General features: G+C 31.2%; 1 long non-coding RNA gene across 2 annotated transcripts in view; it reads left to right on the top strand.

Moving 5' to 3' along the window:
* Nucleotides 1–19,918, top strand: part of LOC134757061 (uncharacterized) — a 450,478-nt gene that overhangs the window by 414,917 nt on the left and 15,643 nt on the right. The window contains exon 4 of one of the 2 annotated variants that reach the window (XR_010130672.1): nt 7,588–7,676. The exons of the other annotated variant lie outside the window; for it this stretch is intronic. This is a non-coding gene — a long non-coding RNA (uncharacterized lncRNA). Of the gene's footprint in view, nt 1–7,587; nt 7,677–19,918 lie in introns of those variants that run through there. 2 annotated transcript variants of the gene reach the window in all.

The raw sequence follows: 19,918 nt of genomic DNA, 5'->3' as shown, positions 1-19,918 counted from the left end.
TTTTCTCATGTATCTGAATCTCCTTTCCTGGTGCTTCCTCATCTCTTAATCTCTATACTCTGGAGTGTCCTGGGTCTTGGACCTCTTCTCTCATCTATCTATGCTCAGTCAAGCTCAAGGTTTTAAAAGTTTTCTATAAACTCTTAGCTCCCAAATTTATATCTTGAGGGCCTATTTTTCCTGGACTCCAAATTTGTATATCTTACTTCCTCATTTGCATATCCAATTGGATGACTTAAAAGTCGGTACATTATAACCAAATTTGAAGTGCTGATTTCCACCCTCCTATATGCAATAGACTTGCTCCTTCTGTTGTATTATCCACTTCAATAAACATAAACTCTGTTCTTTATTTGCTCAGGATAAATTTCTGCAATCATCTTTGATTCCTTATACTCCACATCTATTAAACAAGTAAATTACTTGAGTTTTATTTTCAACACATTTCCAGGGTTTGATGCCTTCTTACCTCCTCCATTATTTTCGGACTCCTGCATTACTGTAATTGACTCATAAATGGTCTCTCTGCTAGAACTTTTACTTCTGTGATTTACTTCTAATTATTCACCACACAGCAGCTGAGGCCTTCCATTAAAAACAATCAAGGAAAACAATTTCACCCTTCCATTTCGTGTCTTCCAATGGCTTTTTATTTTACTTGGAAAAATGTCTAACTATCAACATTAATATAGAACTATCACTAATGTCTAAATAGCACCAGTTTTAGCAGAGTCTCTTCTCCCTCTTATTCTGTCAATTTCCTCATTCTGTGAGCTCCATGTCACTGGCCTTCTTACAGGTACCAGGAAACACCACACACTGTCTATCTCAGAGTCCTTGCCTTGGCTCTCATCTTGGCAGAAATTCCACTTCACAAATACCTGCAGATTTGCTTATTTACTCCAGGCCTCTGCTCAGATATCTTCCCAAGCATCTCCCAAATATGCCACCATCCCCATTGCTGGGTGGGAATTCCACAGCCCCACCCCCATTTTACAGATGTACTTTGTCCTATAGCACTTACAGATTCACATATGTAAATGATTGCTTACTGGATTGTGTCTGCTTCCCTCCTTTGGAATATAAACTCTGGGAAGACAGAGGATATTTTTTGTTTCATTTTCTTTCCATTGAGTTTCCAATGTCTGGAACAGTGCCTGACCCATAGTTTCCACTCAATAATTACTTGTAAATAGACACACATTCATTTTGACTCTACTTGAGTAGATACTTTTTAGATATTTTTTCCAATTACATCATTCTGTACGAAAAGTTATAAAATTGCCTCCACCGATGTTTTCGACCAGTTCTGCAATCCATGAGGTTTATTGGTTCTACTGCAGGAATAAATTCCAAACTGTGATGCCTTGTTGAATCATGCAATTCTATGTGCCAGAAAAATCTATTCAAGAAAAATTTATTTTAGGGATTCCTTATCAAAGCAACTCTACTGATGTGGACAACAAACCATTTACTGATAGAAGTGAATGTATCATACAGCTGTAAATCATATTGTAGTAGCTATATTAAACTGAATTAATTGCCAATATGTTTTTCCCGACTTTACTGTGTCTGTCATAAAAAGTAAGTCCTATAAAACTTCAGCATTACTTCTATTATTAAATTTACTTTAGTTATATTGTTTTCTGAACTTTAATATAGAGCTATCAACCTTGGCATTCGAAAAAAGAGATTACACATTTTCGAGTATTTGAACCCTCAAGAAATGTTAAAGTTTTTAAAATTTTTTTTGGCAGTTTGTTTTTAAAATTCTCTTACATTCTCATTTTGTTTCCAGTATTTTAGAGGTAAGTATTACTCATTTTTTTCAAAGTTTATTTGTTATTCTCTTCTAATAAATTAAGCATATGATTTGCTTTTTCTTCTTTATATTTCTAACCTCTGTAACTTCTCTTTTAAAACAATTTTGCTATCTTAATTGGTGTTGGCAAAACTTCCAATTTGATATCAGCTACAAATTTCATTTACATACTGTTTTCTCCATCTTCCAGATCATTAATTAAGTTGCTAAATAAGATCAGCCCTCACACTGATCCCTGTGGCACTCCATTAAATACGCTGACATTTTGTTTGTTATACTTCAGTCAGTTTTATATCCACAAGGCTCTGCTTTTATCTGAGTCAATTTGAATTTTTATCACTATTCCATGACACTTATGAAATATTTTATTTGCTATTTTTAAGTAGACATATTCCACATCCTTGACTTTATTGCCTTCTCTGCAATGATTCTGTGATGAAAGTAGCCTGGGAGTTGTCTTTTTATTGTGGCTTTTAAATTATGATTGCTCATAAAAAAAAAACTTAGATGTTTTATCTTACTCTGTCTTTAATTATGACTGATTTAACTACCGAATTCAGTCTTTTTTTTTTTTCTGAAACCTGTATATTTTTAATTCTGGTTTATCTCTAATTCTACATTACTTTTCAAAAAACACTTAATTGATGCAACCTTTTCATTGATAATTTTGTTCATACTGAAACAGTCATAATATCTAGAATCACTAGAGGAAATTTCATCATGTCACCCTTTTGTGACATGTGAATTTATTACTTTTTCACATTTCTGTTATTCTTTATATTTCAAATCAAATATTTGCTAATTTATCAGAAAACATGCCATTCATTGTTAATCAAGACTATCTTATATTCATTTTGCATAGATTTTATATGGTTCTTAGTGTAGATTTAACGATTTTAGTTAAGACTTGGTGGAATTCCTGTGAGATCTTAAATTATGCATGGAGCATCTTTATTTGGAGATTGCTCTTACAGTATGTAATAATACATCACACCATCATTTCCCAAATTTTAGACCTATTTGTACATTTTCAATCTTAATAATAGGATAAGTGTATCCCTTGTAAAGCAGTTTAGATAAGCGGTATTATAAATTATGCAATCTTTTTGAAAGCTACTTCTTTTACTTAACTTAATACTTTTGAGGTTTGCTCCTTCTTTTCCCTCATTTTTTTAACTTTTATTTTAAGTTCAGGGTTACATGTGCAGATTTTTTACATAGGTAAACTGTGTCATGAGGGTTTGTTGTACAGATTATCTCACCACCCAGGTATTGAGCCTAATACCCATTAGTTATTTTTCCTGATCCTCTCTCTCTCCCCACTCTCCACCCTCCAAATGTACCCGGTGTGTGTTGTTCCCCTGTACACATCCATGTGTTCTCATCATTTGGCTCTCACTTATAAGTGAGAACATGGGGTACCTGGTTTTCTGCTCCTGCATTAGTTTGCTAAGGATAATGGCAAAGGCTCATTTAGAAAGACAGAAAATAAATTAATGGATGTCTAGGGCCTAGGTGATTGTGGGGAGTGAATGCAAACAAGATAGAATTTACTCCGAAATGATGGAAATATTTTAAAGTTAGATTATGAATATCAATATGTAATTCTGTAAAAATACTAAAAAGCATTAATACTGTACACTTAAAATATCATAACATTATATAAATCATATCCCATTAAAGCCTATGAAACATAAACATGTCAAGAAAAAAGAGTTTAGATAAATTTATTTCTTCAATATCATCAAAAATGCATTGGCTCTCATTTGACATGCATTTCTCTTAGAATAGTCTATTGTTAAATATAAATAAGAAACAAGAGTTAATTTATAATAAAACTTTTATTTTTTTATTTTGGTTACACCATTTTTTCTAGCTTAAAGACTTATGGGCTACAAAATATATTGTAACAATTCATAATGCAATTATACTAAATCTGCTGTTTCAAAAAGTGCGCTGAGCACTGAATATTCCAAAGTAAATGAGACACAACTTAATCTTTGACAGAAGACAGTGCTGGAGATCACTTATCAAAGATAATATGAAGGAGAGAAAAAATGAACTGATCCTTGGTTTTTATAGAACAGATCCCAAAGGAAAAATAAGTCAATTTGACTAGTAGAAACTTTCAGTCTCAGAAGTTATAGGACTAAGGTATTAGGAAAGGAAAGAAAATAAGAAAATCATCACTGGTATTAGTTAAGCCTCTAAGTCTTTTCCCTCCACTTTTAAGCTTTAATTTCTACCCTTTAGTGATAAACATCTATTTTCTGGAACACTTTTCCGTTAGATTTCTTCAGGTAAAGAAAACAAGTGTGTGTGGGAGATACAGACTTGAAGAACTGGAAATTTAAGTGAAAAATAATTTCACTCTGAACAATGGATAACCAAGCTTCCTCTTTTTGCTCATTTTTCAAAATGTCCCTACTCAGACCTTAAGTTGAAGGATTTGGAGGATTTTTTCCTGGAGGATAATGAACTGCTCTCAAGAAAAGACTTCTATGCTGATATATGTGGGTTGCACTTATGACATAAGCTATTGACTAGTCATCATTTATAGCTCATTAAAATAGTTCAGTCATTGAAAAACCCTAAGCATTAAAATTCCAAATAAATATGATTGAAAAGCCAATAGTGGACACATGAAGAACTTCTCTGATAGTAAAGAAAAAACAAAACAAACTATTAAAAAGCAGAAGACTGATAAAACAGAAATAGAAGGAAATAGGAGAAAAAAATTGTTAGAAACTATGTTTTATATATTAGAAATGTAATAGAAAATGTTTATTTAGAATAAATAATTGGAAGAAATTAAAAATATAGAAAAAGAATGGGCCATCCCATTACTGGGTATATACCTAAATGAATATAAATTGTTCTATTATAAAGACGCATGCATGCATATGTTCACTGCAGCACTATTACAATAGCAAAGACATGGAATCAACCCAAATGTCCCTCAATGATAGACTAGATAAAGAAAATGTGGTACATAAACATTATGATATGCCATGCAGCCATAAAAAAGAATGAGATCATGTCCTTTTCATGGACACGAATGGAGCTGGAGGCCATTATCCTTAGCAAACTAACACAGGAACAGAAAACCAAACACCTCATGTTCTCACTTAAGTGGGAGCTAAAGATGAGAACACATGGAGGGGAACAACATACACTGGGGACTTTCAGAGGCTGGAGGGTGAAGGGTGGGAGGAGGGAGAGGATCAGGAAAAATAACTAATGGGTACGAGGCTTAATACCTCAGTGATAAAATAATCTGTAAAACAAAGTCCCATGATACAAGTTTACCTATATAACAAACCTGCACATGTACCCCTGAACTTAAAATAAAAGTTAAATTATTTTTTAAAAATAGAATGGTAGGAATTAAAGCAATGCAACATTCAATGAATAAAACTCAGTATTTTCTAAAATTTAAAATAAAGCAAAAGGCAAAAATAATAAAAATTGAGAGAAGCAATGAGATGGGAATGACTTATAGAATCAAATAATAATGATGAATGAAAGAAGGAAGAGAAAATGTCTAGTAGATACCTCTAATTAAAACAAACATTCAGAAAATTTTCTAGGACTGAAGAATTTGAGTTTTCTAGTTATCCAATGAGTGCCAATCTCAATGTACAATAATGGTAATACAAAGTTATTAGTATTCAATTTCCAGACATGAGAGTTAGTCTTAAAGGTTTTAAAGAGAAACAAAACAAAATTTATATTATACACAAATTGTTGAAAATCATACTTTCTTGAGTTTTCCAAACACAGTATTGAATTCTGATATAACAAGATTAAATAATGCAAAATACAATAGTTGGTGAAAGATTGAAAACATTTTCTACATAAAATTCTTTATTTTACTTTACTTGTTTCTAGAGCTGCATAACCAAGCTGCAAATTTGGTTGTTTTAAACAACAAAAATGCATTCTTCATAATTATGGAGGCCAGGAGTCCAAAAGCAAGGTGGGAAGGACATGCTCCCTTCCACGGCTTTAGGGGAGAATCCTTCCTTGTCTCTTCTGGTTTATGGCGGCTTCACATGTTTCTTGGCTTCAGGCTGCATGACTCTAATCTTTACACTTCATCTCCACATGACCTTATCCCCTTTATGTTTGAATCTCAAATCTCCCTACGTTTTTTTCTCACAAGAACACTGGTCATTATATTTGGAAACCATATTAAACCCTGGATGACATCTTCTGGAAATCTTTAATGTAATTTAAATATGCAAAGACTTGTTTCTTGAATAATGTCACATTTACAGATTATGGGGGTTAGGCACAGACATATCTTTTTGGGGCTGGTATTCAACCCATTAACCATATCAACTATTAACCAGGTGAATATATAAAATTAAGGTAAAATACTAGAAAACTGATCTCCCATGCACTCTTTCTTGGAATCTAATGCAATCTGTGCCTTACCAAACAATGAATTGACCAGGAACTAGTATCACAAGTAACCAGGGAACAAGAGTTCTGACAGAGGAGCTTACAAAGTAGAAGTCCCCAAAATGAAAGGACCGTTTCATGTCATTAGCAGTGCATCAGGCCAGAGTCCAAATTAAGCAGAAAATAATAAGAATTCAAGAGGGAGGACTCTAAGACAAAAAAAAGAAGTATAATTTACATAGTTAAGCATTTTGAAAATATTGGCATGTATTTAGCAGATCTGGTGAAACAGCTGAAATAGTAATGTAACTTTTATAAACTAAGTTAATACATGCAAGGAAAATATTAAGTTTAGGAAAAAATAAAGACATATGCAATGAAAGAAACAATATATGACATGCTTTAGCTCAGAAGTGAACTACAATTATATGACAAGATACACATTGATTGTATATTTAATTAACAATTGTGATGAATCTCATTAAAAAAAGGAAAAAAAAACAGAAGTGGTTTTAAAAATTGTTAACAGAAAAGATGTAAAGCTTCCTCTATGATACAGGATGTTACTAGATAATGTTAAAGTTGATAAAGGGCAAAATAACAGTATTTCATGTTATTAGGAAGTACGAAAATAAGGGAGGGTGGAAAAGAAAGGAACAGGTTAGAGTTCCACCTTTTGTCATCAAAAGTGATTTTATTAAGTATAATTTTTAAACTATGTTCATATATACCTTTAATTATAATTTTAAAATTTAATGTTATTGGACTGAATGACCTTATTGGATATCTGTGTAAACACTGTCATTTGAAGTTAGAGTATTTTGAGGTTTATAAATCACATAATTTGGCATTTTAAAAAAAACCTGAAAAAAGTGCAGATATCAATAACCCCATTTTCATGCTGAAGATATTTGAAAAATAGTGGTGTTTCAAAGACATATGCTTAATAAATGGCGATATGATATTTCAGTCTGATCTTCTGTTATCTAATATTGTTCATTTTCTAGTATGATTCACTCTAATCAATGTTGAACAATATTCTTTCTTTCATTGAAACTTTTATGTTAAACAAAATATAACATTGTTATTGTTTATGAAAATTTTACAAAAATTACCTGAAATGTTTCTAAATTTTTCCTCTGTCCCCTTTTTATGATTTTTTCCTGTATACCCATTAAATTTGGCATATCATAGTTGTTTCTTCCCTAGCTATTCTTGGAATCACAGGGCAACCAAATGTAATTAGGCAACCTGAACCAAATTGTACCCATAAAAGTAAAGCTTAAGTTTTCAAATCCTAAATTTATCATCTGAAAATGATTGCCTTAGGATATTTATACCAAGTATTGTCTCATCAGCATTCAGCACCACTGACAAATCATAAAAGAGGGAAGAAACCACAGACGCACAAGAACACATGAAAAAAAGACTTGCAAACAGAAAATCAACACCCACCATGCTTCAAGGACCCTGGCTGCAAAAACATTGTTCTTTCATTTTAATGGAACTCTCCATTTTCAAATCTATCTTGAGACAAGCAAATTGCATGCCTGTTTTGTCTGCTCTGCATAATAAGTATCCCTGCACACAACTGTATACATACAGCTTAAAGGAGGGTTTTCTTGGTTCTTTTTTGTTTTGTTTCTTCTTTAAATGCCCTATTTTGAAACATGACTTAGGATAGTATTTGTGTTTTTTTCTCTTGAATAATCCCTGTTAAATATCAATAAATACATTATAAATATCACCCAAAACTCCGCATCACTAATTTCGTTATATTATTTTTTTCTTCTCATTCATTTCCTAAGAGAAATAAATTAGTCATTTTACTAGAATAAAATAAAATAGTATAATTTATTTTAAATCAGTATTCTATCTGACATCCATATTTGTTTAGTGAAAAGTAAAAACTGCAGAGGGAATAATTATTTAAGTGTTTCATAGAACTCTTTTAAAGACATCAGATATAGACAAAAAATTGATGTTGGAATAAAGGATATGAAAGCTACAGAGAATCATGTTTATGTTAGAATAAAATCTTGATTGCTGTTGTGATTAAAAGATCAGAGAACATGTAAGTGAATTTTAAATATATAGGTATATAAAATTATGTATAACATCCAAGTATATTGCTTTACTTTCATTAAATTAAATTGGATGAGGAGCTAAATCTATGTCATATGTGAGAAGAGAACTAAGAGCTTTTTTGTTGTTATAATCTTATTTTTAGTCTAGTTTTCAGAAAACTTCAAGCCTAGCCAGTATATCCCATTTAAACCATACTAAATCTAGAATTAGAAAATTATGATATTTAGAAAAGAGATCCTTACTTCATTTGTCTTGAATATTTTGGAAGTTGCATTAGTGATCTGTTGCTGCTAAACAAGTTAGTCCAAATTTCCTCCTTAAAATGATAAATATTTATTGTTCCAGTTTCTATGAGAGATCTAAGAGCATCTTAGCTGCATGATTCCAGAGCAGGGTCTCTAATAAGATTATAGTCAAGCTGTGAAACAGGGATGCAGTTATCTCAAACCTCAAATTAGGGAGGATGCCTTCCTAAGTTCACTTACATGGTTCTTGGCAAGCTTCAGGACATCTGCATGTGAATTAACTCACACATTTGCTGGCTGTTGGCTGCAGACTTTAGTTCCTTGACATGTGGGCCTTGTGTAGGCTATCTGAGTGCCCTCACAACACTGCAACTGGCTTCTCTCAGAATGATGACAGAGGGAGAGAGGGAGGGGGAGAGAGAGAGAGAGATCCAAGAGGAATATTGAAGTCTTAGGCAACCTAATGTTGGAAATGACATCCTATACTTTTACATATTCTGTTCGCTAGACGCAAGTAACTAAGTTTAGATGGCACGCAAAAGAGAATTAAAGTTCACCTCTTGAGGGAAATGATATCAAAAAATTTGTGGACCTATCTTCAAAATTACTCCAAGAGTCTTATTACCAATATTTAATTTAAATTGTAAGCACTACTTAGAGAATCCAAACTTCTGCCTATGTTACAATCAGCAGCTACTGACATCTTTCTTTTAGCCAACGGCCCATAACAATTACCTGTCCTTGTCCATGCACAGGGTATGTAAGCACAATTTAGGGATCAGGAAATCTTTACTTTAATATTAATAACTATAATATACTCTGCTGCTGATGCTAAGCTGCAATTGTTAAATAGTGAGAAGCTCTTCTCATTCTAATCTAGGATAAGAAGAGGTCTTTTCAAGCTCTTCTCACCCTATATTACAGGAATTCATTATACAAATGCTGAAGATACGACTTCCTCATCTTCTTCCATGAAGAATAAATTTCACAAGATATAAGCAACAATATCATGCTAATATGTTGCCTGACATGGATAGTCTATACTAACATGGAATAAGAGTAGAGATTCTGTTTCTGTTTTCCCTCTATCACCAAATTCACTGATTTATCTATGGTAATTCAAACATTCTCTCCTATTAGGAGGTTATTACAAACAAGGAGTTATCCTGAGACTAAATTGGATATCGACTGAACAATGCAGAAACTAGAAGGATCTCTACAGAGCTAAGTGGGAGATAAAATACAACCAACTTATTCCCTTGTTTGGATAATGAAACCGTCTCATTATTTTCCTAATTACTCTGTCACTTCATGATCCCTACATCTAAAATTTGCTGAAAATGTTAAGAATAAAAGTTAACTGGTGAACTAAGAAGTAATAAAGCACCAAAGGAAATTGATAAAAAGAAACAGCTTCTTTTGTAATTACGAAAAAAAAAATCAATTTAGCAACCATAGGAAAAATAATAAAGGCAGACATGTGCCTGTTGGTAGGATTTACATGACTTAGCAAGATTATTCATCATCAGAATGAACAGAATTAGCAATCTTTGTGAGGGTAAAATTTTTAATATTCAAAATTAGAAGTAGACCTCCTGGCCAGTGGGTCACACCTCCTCACATCCTGACTGCCCAGTGAGAAGGGTACAGGTATAAAGTTTATAGATACTAGATGTATATTCCTTAAGATACTTGCTTTTTTGCAATCCTAAAAGAAAAAGTAAAATCAGCCATGTCTTATTGCTTTTACTTACTTTTGATCTCAGGCTTCATTTTGCTGAATATGAGCAAAGCAATTATTTTTGAAAGCTATTTTCCAATATGCTCATTCTCCTGTAGGTATATCTAATATGCTCATTTCTTTTTTGCCACTTCTCTTTGTATTTGTTTCCTAGAAATAGCTTTGTACAACTTACAGCTTTGTGTAATCTTGTTATCTGTCACTCAACTTTTATTTGTACATAACCTCTTCTTCATGTTTACTAAGACCTACATTTCATATTACATAATGCCTTTCAATATGGCATAACAATATTAAAAATGTTTTAAGTAGTATGAGTGGTTACTTGAAATAACCCTTTAATTGATGTTGTTAATAAATTATTTTTTTCCTTGAAAAGATTCAAATTCCTAGTTCAAAGTAGGATACTTCTATACAAGGTAAATGTTACTCAATCTTAACTATTGGAATGCTTTTCTCAATATTTATTGATTCACACATTGTTTTGTAACTTTTATTAATTGTGACTGTTAAATATCAACATGATGTAAAATGACTAGCATTGTATCTGGTATATAGAAGTTATTCAATATATGTTAGTTTTCTCCATCTTTCTCTTTATCTCACCTACAAAATCTAATGTCTTTGATCCTATAAAATTCTAATATCAAATTTTCATGAGATTTTTAAATCTTGAAAAGATATGAAACCATTATACTGCATGATTCTTTTTATACAAGAACATCAAAATCATCATTACTTTTGAGATGCATAGATTCACTCAGTACAAAGCACTCTCAAGTTAGCAGCAATGCACATTTATTTTTTATAGAATAAATAAATTTAAGGAGGAGATTAGATTATTTTCTAAAATACCTAAAAAAATAGGATAATTGGTAGTATTTTTGGGTAAAAAAGTAGACTGTTTTTAACTGACCCATGACAATGAGGTTATATTTAGGATGGAATGATAATTTTATTTATCTTATTCCTTCAGTTGCATTTTATCATGTAAACACCAATGTTTTTGTGCAAACTTTCTCTTCATCTGTGAAAATATCTTTTCTTTCTTATTGTCAGTTTCCAGAGTAACTGAAATGGGTTTTGCATATGTGAAAGAACATTTGAGTAGGACATATTAAAAGCTAAGGCTTTAGAATTTGACCCTTTAAAAATAGATTGGTGACCTATTCAATTTTAACATCCTGAGTTTCAGTTTCCTCATCTTTCCAATGAAATATTTTATACGACCTCTGAAGATCATTAACTCTACAAATTTTTCAATTCAAATAATTTGAGATAAATATGCAAATAAAATGAAATAGAAGAAAGCCTTATTTCAAGTTTTAATATTATTAAGTAAAACTTATTAAATAGAATGTAATTTATCCTCTTTTATCTCCTTTTTTATTTTTATTCCATGACTTACTGACTTTTACTTAATTTCTACTGTGAACCTGTAACTTCCCTTAAGACCACAGCCATTTACTGAAATTACACAACCTTACTGAGTTATCTAATAATTAGTTCTACCTCAAGAGAACTATTATATCGATTAGCCCTCCTGTGCATAACATCAAGACATTCACATTAGTTGTGGGTGGCAGCAGGTTTACTATTTGTGGTATAATCTAGAAGGAGTCTGTTAGTAGGAATTCAAGATAACTTGTTACCTTGACAACAACAGGAAATGCCTGGCTACTCTGCATGTGTCTCTGCAGGCTCCCAGGTAATTCCTCAGATATTAACGATAGAGTGCTTGTTACACTTATATCTTTGAAATACTGTTTTTTTATGTGAAATTAAATATACTGGGTTTGTGCTGCATTATAGTCTATATTGTAAGCAGAGTTGTATTTTTGCGTGTTGGTTATCTTGATTTCTCTCATATTTTAAAGTTACCTGTTCTATATACAGACAAAATGATTTCTGAGAAGACACATCTGAAATACTTCATAGGGCTGGTCAGTTTTGAGAAGATTTTGTGTAGAGGTGAGGTGTGTGTGCGGGGAGTAGGAGGCTTGGGAGGTGGTATGGGTGTGTGCTACCTGGCTATATATTTCAGTCACAGATGGAACACGCATTTGTATATAATTAATTAAATTTTATAGACTAAACATCATGGCATCAAAACAAAACTCAATTTTTATGAACCTAATTGGAGATTTTATTATGGCAGTTCTGCCACTGCTAATCGCAGATTTGGGATAGTAAATTCTCTGCACATCTTAAGCTCTAGTAGCTGAAACAAGGATCTAAGGAACAATAGACAAGAGGAAGATTGTCAAGATTCTGTGAACTTAGTGCCAGAATCAAAACAAATATAAAAAAACCTTTCAGATGAAGCCTCAATAACAGATTAATGAGAAATGTATTTTCTTTGGAAACTGTGATATAGAATCTTCTTTCTATTCTGGAGATAATAATTCTGAAATTACAGCTTCAGAGTAATCATGATTTAATAAATTATACAATGATGAGAAAAAATATATTTCGGTGGCCACAATCAATTATGTGTAAATAAAAACATTTTAGCTCATATTTGGTTACTAAAATTAAATCATTTAAGTGGTACAAGAATATATATTATTACTATTTTAAACATTTAATTAATAAAAATAGGCACTCTGCATTAATTCTCAGTAGCCATATCTTAGTGTCCAGATACCCCTTCACCAGATTTTCCTCAAGCAACTTTTGATTTTTTCATGTTTCTCTCATTACAGGCTGGATAATGTTGTAGCAAATTGAAAAAACATAGTATCTGTTAACACAACCAAATGTATTTTTTGCTTATGTTACATGTCCATCACAGTTTGATGAGGAGGCTTATCTTTGTCATTCAGCCACCGAGGATGATAGTGATTCCATCGCTACATTTGTTTTCATGATCACAAAAGTAAAGAAAAGATACAATGGTGAACTATAATCAGAATCTCAAAACTTTGGTGTAAAATCAAGTAATGACGGTTCTGCACACCTTAACTGAGCCAAATCAAGTCATTTATCTAAAAGCTAGCTTAAAGGGCAGAAGTACATTCTTTTAGCACAGACAGGGTACTGAACATTTGTGAACATGAATTTAGTCTACCACATCTACAAAGCATATATGCTACTGACTGTTTTGATTCTTGTCCATCCTCAATTTGTGTTCACTCATGAACATCTATTAGCATTTTCTCTGTACTATGCATTGTAATTGGGAGTGTCAATATATAATTATTATTTTTAATTGCAAATTGTGTTAGTAGAAAAAAAGTAATAAATATTCAAATTCAAAGTATTTTGTCTTTCTATAATTAAGGTGGTAGTAGTATATTTCAGAAATGTATTTGGGTACATAAAAGTTGACCAGAATAGAGCATTCCTGTCTTCACCACTTGAAAAAACTTGTGTTTCAGTTGAAATACTTTATGTTGTTCAAAAGAACAACAAAAAGAAACTTCAATTTTTTTGGAAATATAAAAGAGAAACCAGTGCAAAATAATTTATTAAAACTTTCACTTATGACCCTGATAATCATTCAGTTTATCATCAATTATATTCAGTGATAAATCTGGCAGTTGATTGTTTTGCACAAATAGATGGAAAACTTGTAGATTCAGTGATATATTTGGTGGTTGTTTTACACGAATAGCTGGGAAACTGGGCATAAAATTTACATCCTTCTTTAATATTGCTTTTATTATTTCTGCTTCTATATGTTTTTAAAGGAAGAAATTTATTTCAAATAGAGTAGCTCACAACTACCTTCTAAATAAAATTTAAATCATATACATTTTCAAATACTGTTCAAACTTTTATTGGTTATTACTATGAAGTTTGTAAAGGGGCCTAAAACCATACCAGTATTCTTAGAAAGTAGACACATATATCGTAAGGTAAACTTTGGCATTACCTTGTTCAGACTCTCAGCAGATTTTTTTTTATTGTTCCCTGACTTGATTTTCTCGTCTGTAAAACATACATAATGTCATCACACCTAACTTCACCAACTTAACATAGTTACTATGATGAGGAAATGAAATAATGGCTGTGGAAATTGATTGGGAATCGAAACAGTATATAAATAGGAATCTGTGAGCACCCTTTGACTTCTAACAAGGTAATTTTTACCAATATATAACTCTACAAAGAGAATCTTTTATGTCACATTCGATACCAGCTGTCATTTTAAATGTTGTAAGAAGAGTGAAAAAGGATGTCTGCCTTATGATGCTCAGCAAATATTAAACTGCTATTATTTCTCTCTAGACACAGAAAAAGTACATATGTGGTTCAGTGAACACACACAAAAATAAGTCTTCCCAGGGAATTCACTATTTTAGTAGGCAGAGTAAAGCCAAATGCAGGAAAACCCAGGACATAAGAAACATCTCAAAGAGTTGCAAAGATAAACTAGCAGAAAACTCTGCAGGTAAATATAGAAGACAAGTCCAAAAACAAGCAATGCAAAGAAAACGTGGAGAAAATTTTTGGAACAAATCAACTGGACACAAGCTCCAGATGAAATGATAATCAATAAACAGACAAAATATGTTGGAAAACCTTTATTTCTACAAGAGCACTGGAGAAAGCTGTCTTGAGGTTTCCATTTTTAATCTTCTTCTCACCCTGACACCATTTTGCTTTCCTTTGAATGGAAACATTACTTAATCAAAGGATCACAGCAAGTTTTTATTTAAGAAAACAAAGCAATAATAACCAACAAACATTTTGAATCTCTCTTATCCAGGAGGTTTCCCTGCTAATATAAGAGAGTATGTGAACTGAACTTCCCAAGAGAAAAAAGAATTGATGTACCCTTTGTACTTCTCCAAAATATTGTTGAATGACTACATTGTCACTGTGCAGAAAATCGAGCTTTCAAATACACTTATATGACAATGTTGGTTGGCATGTTCTACCTACCATTAAAAACACAATCACATTAAGAGAAGTTAAATTTTATGAATTAATTTTTAGTAGACTATTATCACAATGAATGTGTTCGGAATCTTTCTGTTGCAATTTTTATTTTAAAATGTTCATAAAATCATGTAAGTGTATATTTTAAAATTTTGTTTTTCTTGTCTATAACTCAAATAATGCCTTTTATTTGAAAGATAAAAGTCCTGATGAAAATCTTTACTGCTTCTCGTTCCTCTTATTTCAACATATTCATAAAAATACACATGATATAATTGATATTTTTTCATGAACTCAGGTTTTTTTATAATAAGAATTAATTGTAGCTTTCTTCAAACTATTAAACTGTACATTCAGAAAGGCTATGAGGCTCACCATTAATTAGTAGTAAAAAGTTAATATCATGAAATACTTACAACTTCAAATATTTTGTAATGCACAGTATTTATAATACATTGCTATATGAATAAGTGTAGATGTTACACATTTGTTTTTTCCTAATAGTGCTATGTGTGTATTGTACACTGTCAATGTGCAGAAAATAGAGAACAATCAAAATATATGGAAAGTTGTAAATTAAAAATAAAAATGTTATTTAAGGAGACTTAAATAGGTGGCTACATAGCTCCACCTCTAAAAGGGACTGATTTTTTTTTCTAAAAAACTTCTCAAAGATAAATAATTGACTGGGTATCATTCATAAAATAAGATAATGAGATGGTTCTAAGAGGGAATGCCTTACCACTGATACAATCAAATTAAAACTACCCTTTACATATACACATAATAAGACGTTTCATGATTATACAGATTCATTATGAAATAGGAAGTACAGAGAGAGGTTTACATGAAATGAGTCTAGGAATGGCTGTGAAATTTGGATTGCTTCATAAGACAGGATTGATATCATTAGGAGATAAGGTTGTACTTATTATCAGGGAACAGAAGATAAAAAGGCATACATCAGTTTAGCTCATCTGAATTACTAAGTAGCCACCACTTTATTGTATATGACTGAGAAATATAGAATTTTGATTATTTTACAAACTATGTCTATTTGGCTACTTCTTTGGCTAGCCAAGAAAAAGATTATGTCCATGCACAAGCTCTTTTTTATGCATACATCACTGAAGCATACATTTGGAATAATACCTGAGCTTTCTATAGCAAAAAAAGGAATATAAAAGACAAACAACAATAAAAGTTTGGGATATAGAGAATTTGGATAAGATAAAGAAGAATTGCAATTATTTGCAGTAAAATTTATCTCCATTGAAGAATGTAAGTAGTAATTTGTTTCAGCGGAAACTCAAATGTGCAATATCTAGGAAAAATATGAGATGCTCTTCTAATATCATGGGGTCAGTAGAAATAAAGTAAAATGATATGGAGAAAATAACAAAGGTGTATGTCAGAGTACTAAGTACTAAATTACACATAATTACCGATTCTGAGTAACAGATCAGAGCAACACGATAAGTACATATAGTCATTGTCGTCATCATGACCTACCTTATTCTGTAAAAAAGATCTGGTTTGAACAAAAATTTTTCTCTATAAAAGACATGATTCTCACAAGAGGCTAACTTCAAAACAGAACCTCAGTGATTGTGAATACAAATATAAATTTTGAAACACTAAAAACATATGAACAGAAAAATCCTGTTACTTACACGGGATTAAGCCCAGATGGTTCCCTAAAATAAGTAAGCATATATAATCATATTATAAACTCAATAGTATATAATCTACAGAGTTGTGATGCTAAACATTTAAGATAGTTATTTAGTTCTGCATTAAGTTAAATGTGTTGTAATTCATGAAGGCAAAACATTCATAATTACAGGAGGATATAGATAAGATTACAGAGTATACATGTGAAACAATTGACATAAGCTATTAAGGACACAATCAGCATTGTAAGTAGCTAAATATAGTTTGTATTTATAAATATAGTTTGTATAAATATAGTTTGTAACTCTTATTTTCCTCAAGATTGATGATAGCAGATCTTTATTAACAGCTTAACATTTTCCAAGAATTGCTATAGTCATTCCAGGGATTTTCCTTGTTAATTAAATTCCAAAAATAATCGAATGAGTAAGGCACTGTCTTTCCTTTACAAATTTAAAAATAATAAATAGTAGAGTATAAGAAAGGAGAAATATGATCCATTAAAACAATAACGAGGGAATAAAATTTATATTGTATAAATGTAATGAGAGTTGTTGCGAGAAAATAAATAAACTATAAATAAGTTTTATCAAGAGACAGAAAGGGATGGCAAATTTACCTTAAAGCACAGCTTTGACTGCATCCTATATAATTTAGTATTTTGTATTGTAATAATTTTGATACTATTCACATTTGTAACAATTGTTTATATTACTTTATCAGCCCAAAATTATTTATTAAAGGCAACTTTAAAATATCCAAGTATCTTTTTCTTATTTAAATGGTTGTTAATGTCTCAGTTGACTGCAGTGGTACTCATTATTTCTGTCATATGAAATATGCTATATTGAAATTATGATATAATCATTTAAAATGGAGGCATTTTCGGTTTTGGTATAAGATTAATATATGCATATACAATATATAAAAATATAATAAATAAGATATACACATATATTTTCACTTGCATATGCCTGATGAGCACGTGTAATCTTAAAAAGTATATATAGTAAATATAATATATGCCTATTGAAAACCATGCATTTATTATATTTATTATCTTCTTTGTCTTCAAGTTGTTAAAATGTGTTAAACTATGCACTTACTAAATATCACAATGAAAATAAAACAATCTTTTCTAGAGAGCATATCTTATAATAAAAGTTGAAAAATGCAAAAATTTGAAATGTAATTGTTTTAGTTGTAGATATAATGTTGAATAAATAGAAGCACATTAAAAATGCAGTTTTCTAAATAAGCTATTGCATATTCTTAAAGAAAATAGAATATTTATAATATTATATAATGATGTTGAAAATATTTATTGTTGAATTTTAAGTAAAATGGATAGGGAATTAAATTTTAGCAACTGTAGAATTATAATTCTATAAGATTACTTTTGTGTGATATAAGAGACAGACTTTCAAATGTGTTATTCTGGTTGGTGTGGAAATCAGTGATTTACTTCTTCATAAATAAATGTCTATGTAATCATTTATATTAATGTACATGCATAAATATATGTATGCATGTACATGCAAAACATGAACCCACATATATTTCTTCAAATATTGTACCTTAATAATAAAAGTAAAATAATACATTTTTCTAAAAAGTGAGCCAGGAGTTTACCTTAACGAGGACAAGAAAAAAATACTTATTAATTATGCATGGATGTCGAAGGTTAATACAAGCCCTTTGAAAACAAAGGATTCAAATGATATAAATGAGTGCTTGTTTTTTATCCAAGTAATGAATTTAGAAAAGTCTAAAAACAATAAAAACACAGAATATGACAACTTTTTTTCATCATAAGCTTTAATGGAGTTGTAAATGGATACAATTATGTTTCCTAAACAAAAAATTATTTTAGAAGTGTATCTTTTTAATAGAAGGAAGTATGGTAAAGTGGGTGTCAAGTTAGCTTAACAAAGACAACAATAAATCATTAGAAAATTCAGAAGTTCAGATTTTGGCAGTTTGGGATCGATAGTTTCATATGACCAGAGATTTTTATACTCAGTTTCCTTCTGAGAAAACTATCCAAGTGTTTATTAATGAACCATATCATTCTGTAGAAAGTGGATAACTTTTTCTAATCATTTGCTTTGAGGCATATGTTTAGATTTCTTGATACTTATTATACTTGAAAATATAACCCAAGATAATTTAAAATGTTTTGTTTCCTAACTCTTCAGCTACTACAAAACTGCTACATCCTATGCAATCAATTATCTTCACCACAATAAAAAACATTCTGCATATATAAATAGATTTATAGGCCAGGCGCCGTGGCTCAAGCCTGTAATCCCAGCACTTTGGGAGGCCAAGGGCGGTGGATCACCTGAGGTCAGGAGTTCGAGCCCAGCCTGACAAACATGGTGAAACTCTGTCTCTACCAAAAATACTAAAATTAGCCAGTTGTGGTGGTGGGCACCTGTAATCCCATCTACTCGGGAGGCTGAGGCAGGAGAATCGCTTGAACCCAGGAGGCAGAGGTTGCAGTAAGCCGATATCACACCACTGCACTCCAGCCTGGGTGACAGAGCGAGACACTGTCTCAAAAAAATTAAATAAAAATAAATTTATTAAATGAAAACAAATTTAAATTGATACAAATAACAGCACAGTGCTGCAGTAGACATATTAGAACAGTTTATTCTTTAAAGCAAAGTACATACAGGAAGAAGAAAATTAAAACTATAATGCGTTATTGGCAAGCAATATTCAAAATATCACTAAACTTTTGTATTTTAAAATGCAATACTTCCTGATAACTTCAGTTTCTCTATCCACAGTTTTAAAAAGATGGGATCTCCCACATATTTTTATCTTTTAACTTTGTTGCTAAAAATTTAAGTTGAATATTATGTGTTAGTTTCATTTTAATTTGATTTACTTTGATGTATTTTTAACTAGAAAATACATTAAAACATTAATACAGAGGAAAAATAAGTACTTGTATTTTGATTCTGACCTTAAGTTGAATACTCATGTTGCGCTTCTACGAGAACCTAGCAAAGTGACAAATTTTACTGTTTTCTAGAATAAAAA

The sequence above is a fragment of the Gorilla gorilla genome, chromosome 14 (genome assembly GCF_029281585.2).
Source record: "Gorilla gorilla gorilla isolate KB3781 chromosome 14, NHGRI_mGorGor1-v2.1_pri, whole genome shotgun sequence".
Taxonomy (NCBI): Eukaryota; Metazoa; Chordata; class Mammalia; order Primates; family Hominidae; genus Gorilla; species Gorilla gorilla.
The sequence above is the reverse complement of the archived record's forward strand: the minus strand, read 5'-3'. Positions and strand labels throughout refer to the sequence as shown.